Source organism: Neophocaena asiaeorientalis, unplaced genomic scaffold (assembly GCF_003031525.2).
Source record: "Neophocaena asiaeorientalis asiaeorientalis breed wild unplaced genomic scaffold, Neophocaena_asiaeorientalis_V1.1 scaffold436, whole genome shotgun sequence".
Classification (NCBI taxonomy): Eukaryota; Metazoa; Chordata; class Mammalia; order Artiodactyla; family Phocoenidae; genus Neophocaena; species Neophocaena asiaeorientalis.
This window is the reverse complement of record NW_020172473.1, coordinates 630,785-637,968: the sequence shown is the minus strand read 5'-3', so window position 1 is coordinate 637,968 and position 7,184 is coordinate 630,785. Positions and strand designations below refer to the sequence as shown.

Here is a 7,184-nt window from a genome sequence, read left to right as displayed (position 1 = left end):
ATCCAGTGTATATTGATAGACGGAATTGTCTCAAAGACTCTCCCCAAATAGTAGCTCTATTAGGTTTTCATATATATATGGCAATCAATGCAAAAATCATTTAACTTGGCATTCACTGCAAATTAAACAAGTCTTTAGTATTTTGAAAAGACACCCTGGTAAAATCTAAATATGTAAAGTGAACACATTTGCAAAACTTGGGGGTTGTAAACATGTTAAGAACCTCACATTTTATAATTGAATTGTTCTCCTTTATCTGAAATTCCCAGTTGCTTTCCTATCATCTTCTGGTTTTTTTTTTTTTTTAAGATTTTTTTGATATGGACCACTTTTTTAAAAGTCTTTATTGAATTTGTTACAATATTGCTGCTGTTTTATGTTTTTGGTTTTTTGGCAGGGAGGCATGTGGAATCTTAGCTCCCCGACCAGGGATCAAACCCGCACCCCCTGCATTGGAAGGCGAAGTCTTAACCACTGGACCGCCAGGGAAGTCCCTCCTATTATCTTCCTTTGATCAGAATCTGTGGGTTTCTGATCTGTGCAGCATAAGAGCCAGTGACACTAGTTTGACCACTTTTTATTCTGAAATGAGGTGAGGTTCCATCATCATTTTGTAGAAGTGTTAGAATTAATAACAATAGTTTGTTTTTGTACATATGTGGGATAGATTCTGGGTAATAGAATACCTGGGTCAAAGGGTACTTACATATTTAGTTTTGGTAACAATACAACAAAAAATTTTAATTTCTTTAAAAAATTTAAAAAAAATGTATTGAAGTATAGTTGATTTACAATGCTGTGTTAGTTTCAGGTGTACAGCAAAGTGATTCAGTTACACATATATACATATATATTCTTTTTCAGATTCATTTTCATAACAGGTTATATTGAATATAGTTCCCTGTGGAACTATACGGTAGGACCTTGCTGTTTATCTATTTTATATACAGTAGTGTGTATCTCTTAATCCCAAACTCCTAATTTATCCCTCCCCTACCTTTTCCTTTTGGTAACCATAAATTTGTTTTCTATGGCTGTGAGTCTGTTTCTGTTTTGTAAATAAGTTCATTTGTATCATTTTTTTAGAAATACGCCAAAATTAGTATCCAGAAGAACCATATCAATTTACACTCTCACCAGCTTCAGGTAGTGTCAATATTTTTAATTTTTTTGTTAGTGTTGTAGATAAAAAATGGTATCTCATTTGTTTCTAATTCGCATTTTTCTGATTACTTAATGAAATGAACAGCTTGTAGTACATTTATTATCTCTCTCTATCCTTTTGACTATCTTCCTATGGATCGTTTTCTTTTTCCTATTAATTTATAGGAGCTTTTTACAAACATATATGTGTTTATGTGTATGTGTGTGTGTATGTGTGTGTGTGTGTGTTTAATATTTCCAGTTTGTGGATTATGTTTTAACTTTCTTTATCGTAAACTTTTATGGACAGCTGTTCTTAATTAAAGTGTAGTCACATTTATCACTCCTTATGTTTTTATTAGTGATTTCTGTGTCTTGTGCAATAAATCTGTACTCTGAGGTCATAGATATTTTACACTGTATTTTCTTTTAAAATGTTTTGCCTTTTACACATGATTATACTTAGAAATGATTTTTTTGTATCTAGTGTAAGAATCTGCCTGCCAATGCAGGGGACATGGGATCGATCCCTGGTCGGGGAAGATCCCACATGCTGCAGAGCAACTAAGCCTGCATGCTGCAACTACTGAGTCCACACGCTGCAACTACTGAAGCCCGTGTGCCTAGAGCCCATGCTCCGCAACAAGAGAAGCCACTGCAATGAGAACCCATGCCCCGCAACAAAGAGTAGCCCCCACTCGCTGCAACTAGAGAAAGCCTGCATGCAGCAATGAAGACCCAACGCAGCCTCCCCAAAAAAGAAATATAAAAATAAAAGTCCACTCTTTCCCCTGATAATCTGTAAATGCTGTCCCTGTCATATATCATTTTATTGCACTCAAAGTTCTGTTTCTTAATTTTCTACTCTGTTTCATAATTTATTTTTATCTGTCCTTGTGTCAATACCAATACCGCCTTAATTACTATAATTTCCTAAAAAAAAATCTTCGGGCTTCCCTGGTGGTGCAGTGGTTGAGAGTCCACCTGCTGATGCAGGGGACACGGGCTTGTGCCCCGGTCCGGGAAGATCCCACATGCCGCGGAGCGGCTGGGCCCGTAAGCCATGGCCGCTGAGCCTGCACGTCTGGAGCCTGTGCTCCACAATGGGAGAGGCCACAACGGTGAGAGGCCCGCGTACCGCCAAAAAAAAAAAAAAAAAAAAAAAAAATCTTCCTATCCAGTAGGGAAAATCCCATTTTCTTCTTCTTCTTAGAAATGCCTTCTTTAATCTTGGGCTTTTCTCTTGGGTACATATTTCAGAGTTGGTTTAAATCCCTGGAAAAGCACTATTGAGATTTTTGTTGGAATATCTGCATCAGTTTGGGAAGAAGTCATGACATCTCAACATTATTGAATCTTTCCATATAATAACATGCTATATCTCTCCATTTATGTAGGCTTTCTTTAATGTCTCAATAATTCTCCATAAATGTCTTGCACAGCTTTTCTCAGATTTATTTCTAGATACCCTATCTATTTGTTTCTATTATAAATACTTTCTTTTTTTTTGTGGTATGCAAAAATTCTTGATATAGATTCTGTTTATTACATATAATCTGCTTTCAATTCTTCTGAATATATGCCCAGAAGTGGGATTGATAAATCATAAAGCAGCTCTAGTTTTAATTTTTGAGGAACTACTTGTATCAGTCAGCTAGGGCTGCCATAACAAAATACCAAGACTGGGCAGCTTAAATAACAGAAATTTATTTTCTCACAGTTCTGGAGGCTGGAAGTTCAAGATCAAGGTCCAGGCAGGACTGGTTTCTGGTGAGGCCTCTCTCTTTGGCTTGCAGATGGCCACTTTCTCAGTGTCCTCATATGGCCTTTTGTCTGTGTGTGCATACTCCTGGTGTCTCTTCTTTTTCTTATAAGGACAGCAGTCTTATTGGATTTTGGCTCTACCTTAATGACATCATTTAACATTAATTACCCCTTAAAAGCCCTACCTCCAAGCAGTGACTTTGGGGGTTAGGGCTGCCACATATGAATTTTGGGAGGACACAAGTCAGTCCATATAACACTGCCATGCTCTTTTCCAAGCTTTAAATGACACATTAAACAAGATGGACTTAATTGATATTTATAGGACATTCCACCCAAAAACAACAGAATACACTTTCTTCTCAAGTGCTCATTGAACATTCTTCAGGATAGATCATACCCTGGGTCACAGATCAAGCCTTGGTAAATTTAAGAAAACTGAAATCAAATCAAGTATCTTTTCCAACCACAAGGCTATGAGACTAGATATCAATTACAGGAAAAAGTCTGTAAAAAATACAAACACATGGAGGCTAAACAATACACTGCTAAATAACCAAGAGCTTACTGAAGAAATCAAATGGGAAATCAAAAAATACCTAGAAACAAATGACAATGAAAACATGAGAACCTAAAAACTATGGGATGCAGCAAAAGCAGTTCTAAGAGGGAAGTTTAGAGCAATACAATCCTACCTCGAGAAACAAGAAACATCTCAAATACACAGCCTAACCTCGCACCTAGAGCAATTAGAGAAAGAAGAACAAAAAAACCCCCAAAGTTAGCAGGAGGAAAGAAATCATAAAAATCAGATCAGAAATAAATTAAAAAGAATGGAAGGAAACAATAACAAAGATCAATAACACTAAAAGTTGGTTCTTTGAGACGATAAACGAAATTGACAAATCATTAGTCAGACTCATCAAGAAAAAAAGGATGAAGACTCAAATCAATAGAATTAGAAATAAAAAAGGAGAAGTAACAACTGACACTGCAGAAATTCAAAGGATCATGAGAGATTACTACAAGCAACTATATGCCAATAAAATGGACAACCTGGAAGAAATGGACAAATTCTTAGAAAAGCACAACCTTCCGAGACTGAACCAGGAAGAAACAGAAAATATAAAAAGATCAATCACAAGCACTGAAATTGAGACTCTGATTAAAAATCTTCCAACAAACAAAAGCCCAGGACCAGATGACTTCACAGGCAAATTCTATCAAACATTTAGAGAAGAGTTAACACCTATCCCTCTCAAATTCTTCCAAAATATAGCAGTGGGAGGAACACTCCCAAACTCATTCTACGAGGCCACCATCACCCACATATGAAAACCAGACAAAGATGTCACAAAGAAAGAAAACTACAAGCTAATATCATTGATGAACATAGATGCAAAAATCCTCAACAAAATGCTGGCAAACAGAATCCAACAGAACATTATACACCATGATCAAGTGGGATTTATCCCAGGAATGCAAGGATTCTTCAATATATGCAAATCAATCAATGTGATAAACCATATTAGCAAATTGAAGGAGAAAAACCATATGATCATATCAATAGATGCAGAGAAAGCTTCTGACAAAATTCAACACCCATTTATGATAAAAACCCTCCAGGAAGTAGGCATAGAGGGAACCTACCTCAACATAATAAAGGCCATATATGACAAAGCCACAGCCAACATCGTTCTCAATGGTGAAAAACTGCAACCATTTCCTCTAAGATCAGGAACAAGACAAAGTTCTCCACTCTCACCACTATTATTCAACATAGTTTTGGAAGTTTTAGCCACAGCAATCAGAGAAGGAAAAGAAATAAAAGAAATAAAAGGAATCCAAATTGGAAAAGAAGAAGTAAAGCTCTCACTGTTTACAGATGACTATACTATAGTATAGTACTATACATAGATACTATATATAGAGAATCCTGAAGATGCTACCAGAAAACTACTAGAGCTAATCAATGAATATGGTAAAGTAGCAGGATACAAAATTAATGCACAGTAATCTCTTGCATTCCTATACACTAATGATGAAAAATCTGAACGAGATATTAAGGAAACACCATTGCAACAAAAAGAATAAAACACCTAGGAATAAACCTACCTAAGGAGACAAAAGACCTGTATGCAGAAAACTATAAGACACTGATGAGAGAAATTAAAGATGATACAAACAGATGGAGAGATATACCATGTTCTTGGATTGGAAGAATCAACATTGTGAAAATGACTATACTACCCAAAGCAATCTACAGATTCGATGCAATCCCTATCAAACCAACAATGGCATTTCTCACAGAACTAGAACAAAAAGTTTCACAACGTGTATGGGAACACAAAAGACCCTGAATAGCCAGAGCAATCTTGAGAAAGAAAAACGGAGCTGGAGGAATCAGGCTCCCTGACTTCAGACTATACTACAAAGCTACAGTAATCAAGACAGTATGGCACTGGCACAAAAACAGAAATACAGATCAATGGAACAGGATAGAAATCTCAGAGATAAACCCATGCACATATGGTCACCTTATTTTTGATAAAGGAGGCAAGAGTATACAATGGAGAAAAGACAGCCTCTTCAATAAGTGGTGCTGGGAAAACTGGCCAGCTACATGTAAAAGAATGAAATTAGAACAGTCCCTAACACCATATACAAAAATAAACTCAAAATGGATTAAAGATTAAATGTAAGACCAGACACTATACAAAACTCTTAGAGGAAAACATAAGCAGAACACTCTGTGACATAAATCACAGCAAGATCCTTTATGACCCACCTCCTAGAGAAGTGGAAATAAAAACAAAAATAAACAAATGGGACCTAATGAAACTAAAAACTTTTGCACCGCAAAGGAAACCATAAACAAGACGAAAAGACAACCCTCAGAATGGGAGAAACTATTTGCAAACGAAGCAACTGACAAAGGATTAATCTCCAAAATTTACAAGCAACTCATGCAGTTCAATATAAAAAAAACAAACAACCCAATCCATAAGTGGGCAGAAGACCTAAATAGACATTTCTCCAAAGAAGATATACAGATTGCCAACAAACACATTAAAGGATGCTCAACATCACTAATCGTTAGAGATGCAAATCAAAACTACAATGAGGTATGACCTCACACAGGTCAGAATGGCCATCATCAAAAAATCTACAAACAATAAATACTGGAGAGTGTGTGGAGAAAAGGGAACCCTCTTGCACTGTTGGTAGGAATGTAAATTGATACAGCCACTATGGAAAACAGTATGGAGATTCCTTAAAAAACTAAAATCAGAACTACCATACGACCCAGCAATACCACTACTGGGCATATACCCTGAGAAAACCATAATTCAAAAAGAGACATGTACCACAATGTTCACTGCAGCTCTATTTACAATAGCCAGGACATGGAACCAACATAAATGTCCATCAACAGATGAATGGATAAAGAAGATGTGGCACATATATACAATGGAATATTACTCAGCCATAAAAAGAAACAAATTTGAGTTATTTGTAGTGAGGTGGATGAACCTAGAGTCTGTCATACAGAGTGAAGTAAGTCAGAAAGAGAAAAACAAATACCATATGCTAACACATATATATGGACTCTAAGAAAAAAGGGTTCTGATGAACCTAGGGGCAGGACAGGAATAAAGATGCAGACGTAGAGAATGGACTTGAGGACACGGGGAAGGGGAAGGGTAAGCTGGGACGAAGTGAGAGAGTGGCATGGACATATATATACTACCAAACGTAAAATAGATAGCTAGTGGGAAGGAGCCCCATAGCACTAGGAGATGAGCTTGGTGCTTTGTGCCCACCTAGAGGGGTGGGATAGGGAGGGTGGGAGGGAGATGCAAGAGGGAGGAGATATGGGGATATATGTATATGTATAGCTGATTCACTTTGTTATAAAGCAGAAACTAACACACCATTGTAAAGCAATTACACTCCAATAAAGATGTTAAAAAAAATAACCATTCTCCCTTTTTAAAAAATCTAAGTAATATGCACGCTTCAGTATATTAGCCTTTATGTATCAATTCTAGGCTCCTATCAGTACCCAAGGAAAGCAACACGGGGTTTTGTAATCAGGATGCTGTTGCCATAGGTACTCAGCCACTCATGAATAACAGAGTGAGGCCTGGCACCCAGAAGATGAGAAATGCATGATATTGGAGAAGCCTTGACAAGATTATCTAGCTGGTGTTCCACAGACTTATTGTATTTGGAAACTCTTATTTATCATGTGGAAAAATGTACTGCATCCCCAA

At 36.8% G+C, this 7,184-nt stretch overlaps 1 long non-coding RNA gene across 1 annotated transcript; it reads left to right on the top strand.

The window, feature by feature from the left end:
- Positions 1 to 447: 447 nt before the first annotated feature.
- LOC112395096 (uncharacterized) lies at positions 448 to 1,665 on the top strand. Its single transcript, XR_003002298.1, has 3 exons — positions 448 to 592; positions 1,087 to 1,146; positions 1,631 to 1,665. It is a non-coding gene; the product is annotated as an uncharacterized LOC112395096 (long non-coding RNA).
- The last annotated feature ends 5,519 nt before the right edge of the window (positions 1,666 to 7,184 follow it).